The sequence below is a fragment of the Atractosteus spatula genome, chromosome 10, assembly GCF_055471065.1.
Source record: "Atractosteus spatula isolate fAtrSpa1 chromosome 10, fAtrSpa1.hap1, whole genome shotgun sequence".
NCBI lineage: Eukaryota > Metazoa > Chordata > Actinopteri > Semionotiformes > Lepisosteidae > Atractosteus > Atractosteus spatula.
Window position 1 is genome coordinate 21,837,092 of NC_142715.1, and position 3,496 is coordinate 21,840,587.

General features: G+C 40.2%; 2 non-coding genes across 2 annotated transcripts; one reads left to right on the top strand and one right to left on the bottom strand.

Annotated features, from left to right (window-relative positions):
- Positions 1-1,094: 1,094 nt before the first annotated feature.
- Positions 1,095-1,166, bottom strand: trnaa-cgc (transfer RNA alanine (anticodon CGC)). Its single transcript has one exon. It is a non-coding gene; the product is annotated as a tRNA-Ala (tRNA).
- A 1,702-nt stretch (positions 1,167-2,868) lies between these two features.
- trnar-ccu (transfer RNA arginine (anticodon CCU)) lies at positions 2,869-2,940 on the top strand. Its single transcript has one exon. It is a non-coding gene; the product is annotated as a tRNA-Arg (tRNA).
- Positions 2,941-3,496: the final 556 nt, after the last annotated feature.

The following is a 3,496-nucleotide window of genomic DNA, read 5'->3' on the forward strand; positions in this document are numbered from 1 at the left end:
ACCTTTTTTCACATTCAGATTTTTTTCACATTTAATAAAATCTTTTTATCAACAACATTAAAAAGAAAACAAATGGAACATTTTTTGGAACAATAATTAAAAAAATCTTTCAATGCCTTGGTTGTATATGTGGTTGTATATGTGTGCAACCATATACCTTTATAAAGGGAGTTGCAACAGTCCTGAAATTTAAAGAGCATTTCTGTAGATAAAACAGCCTTGATGTTAAGCTTAGGGAGCCTGTCTTTTAGAAATTCTATTTCTTAACACCTTGCACCTCCCGACAGACTAACAAATATTTTTTGGAGAAATTGGCTCACGCACCGGAAGACACTAACGTTTATTTACGTTAGAGTATGTGAATAACAGTTTAACCGAAAAAGTTTGTAATTGTGATTTTGTTAAAATTCAATAAATCGTCTATCAACAGTTAGAATTTATTAAGAAATTGTTTTATTTCATAAACTATAAGACAATTAAGAGAGTTTATAGGTCATATCCGTCGCTTATGTTCTTTTAACTCTAGCGTTCAGGATCCAAACCCAGGTGCGGACGATTGTGTTTCTTGAATCTCTTGTAATCATCAAAAGTCGATGTGTAGTCCTTCAGTACTTTCTCGAGTTGTGCCATGGATATTTTATACGATCAATACTTGTCATGCTCTTTTGCATTTTCCTTAAACGGAAAAAGTTCAAAGTGTGTTTATGGCTGTGCTTCATATCTACACGAGAGCAGTACAGGAAACGCAGTGAGGAGTTCGTGAAGCTTTCAGTTTAGTGCGGAGTTCAGAAGGAGGATTCGCTCGCTGAATAATCTCTCAGGAAATCCCGGGTGAGATTCAACAGGTGTTTTCTGCAACAGCCACGACAAGTGTGAAGCAATCTCTGGATTTCCTGAATTTGAACTAAATTATTAGTTTAAATAATTTAGGATTTAACAGAACTAAATGAGGTACATTTAGAATAGCAGCGCAACTCTGCAGCACGTCGAGTGTGCCTGCATTTAATTGTGTAAACCTGGCTCTCTCTGAACACGAGCGAAGAGTTCTCACTCAACAGAAGATTGCGATGTGAGTACTCTAATATAAAAGCACCTGGAGATGCCAGGGATTGAACCCGGGACCTCATACATGCGAAGCATGCGCTCTACCACTGAGCTACATCCCCGATGAAAAACATTATGGAACAGACTTAGAGATGTGCAAATGCTCACTGATCACACCACTCACGAAGAATGCCTGCAGTTTCCCACTTTCGCGTTTCTTCTACCACAGAGTAAATTCATAGGAATGAAGAAATAAGGAAGGAAAAATAATCGCATCGAAGCTTCAAGAGACTGGGCACAAATTAATCTGTTATTTTTGTATCCAGTTACATGGGCGACGGTGGTTGATTCCCAGACGGGGGAGTGCTTTTTTTCTACCTCCTTACTCGACTGTCTTTCAATTCTATTTTATTTGAAAGCTTTTTGCATCTTTTAAGTGCTCTTGATTAAACATTGCATAGAAAAACAGCAGTACTGATGATTTAACGTAAAAGGGTGAAACAACGCCCCAACCACAGGAATGGTAACAGGAAGGATCGTGTTCTTATTTAATATGTCCTTTTTTGAGATGTCTTGTCAATGCACACAGGCGGTAGAGCTGAATAATTTACTTTTAGTGGTGTTTTTAAACAAAGATGGAACACGTTCTTTCTATACCAGGAAGAAAGGAGCAGACTTTACCTTTAAGAGGCAAAAATGACACCTAATCAAAGCTAATATTAATTAAAATGACATCACAACAAAAGAGTGGAGCCTTGAGCTTTCATTGGACGTCTGTGTCTCCATAACTTTGTAGGTGAGAGAGAGGATTGTGATAATTTGCAGGTGCTTCTCGGAAGTGCGTTGGTGGTACAGGCGCCTTCCAAATAATTGAGTCAGGTTTGAATCCCAGCCAGTGCAAACCCAAATCTTTTCAAGATAATCTGTGGTCCGCTAACACATCTTTTGAAACACTACAAGAGGTAACACCCTGTGTGAAACAACATGAGCATCTGTTAAACCTCTCTACCTGCCCGTTCCTCACAGAGACATGACGAGGGTCTAAAGGGACATTTTGAGCCGTAGAAACATTTTATCAATCCGTACTTTCCTGTGCGGTCAGGCCAGTTCCACTTTAACTGCGCCCGACAACGGAGGTCGTTTTGAAAACAACGAGAGTAAAGGGACACTGCAGGTCTACAGAACATCACGTCCGAGTTTAAGGACAGCAACATCTGAGATTGGAAGCTAGGGAGTTTCAGGTCTGTGTTTTTATTATAGGTTCAAGAAAATCTGAATACCTTTTCAAGAAGTATTTCAGAATCCCAGTCAAAGACAGTACGAATGCCGCATAGATCTGCATTGTACAATTAGTATACTGTTTGTCCGTTGAATCAAACACGCCTTATGAAGCATTTCTAAAACAGGAGAGATCGTTAGGGAATGCGTCTTCCTGTAAAACTAAAATAACTTCAAGGGCACTATAAGCAGAGGTGTGAAAGCCTGCTCTACAGAAGAACTAAAGCCAGAGATGCCAAAGAGGTCGAGATTTCACCACGTGAGAGAAAGCATCTCAGAAAACGAAGTTGCTGTCGTTTCCACGCGTTATAAAACCATTAGGTCAAACAACAAGAGCTGAAGAGCCGCTGTTGAGAGTAACGCGGCCGAGCGCTCTAAGGAGCTGGCTTAAACCTCCAGTCTCTTCAGGAGCATCTGTTGGAGTCGCACTGCTACAGCGTATCTCCTTGTTAAGTATCCCTTTTATTGTTGTTGCTGCCTCCAGGCGATGTAAACCAGATTCAGAAAAAAATAATTTGAACAACATTATTCCCCTGTTTACTCGAAGGCGCGGTGGCCAAGTGGTAAGGCGTTGGTCTCCTAAACCAAAGATCATGGGTTCAATCCCCACCTGTGTCTGTTTCATCTGTCTCCGCTTTCCTTTAGTTTCAAAGTCTTCAAAAAACTCGCAATGTAGGAGTCTCAATAGTAAGAGAGCATAACTGTCACCAGTGATTAGTATTCTTGCATATCCTGCCTTGTTTTTTAGTCGACAAAGCTTGTCTCTCTTCACACCCATCTTCCAAATGATCGCCTCAGCATTGGGAAGGAACGTGCGCTTGGTACAGCCCCCCACTCCATGGTCTGATCACAAACAGATCAGGTGAGCTGTCAGTCCAGGTTGGAAGTAACGTTTGAAAGCACAAAAAATCTGACTTAGGAACGAGAAGACCGTGTTTTTTTAAACCAGTAAACGCTAAAATAATATACTGCCTGCAAGACTATGTCAAGTTCAAGTTCAAGTCCAGGTTTATTGTCATTATACTCATACACAGGTATATGGTATAACGAAATGCTATTTAGCTAGCTCTCGGACATAAGTAGTACAAAGAAAAAAACACTACAACAATACAATTGTATAACAAAAGAAAGACAGAGACAACAGCCGATGTGCAAAAAACAACAACAGGCAGTG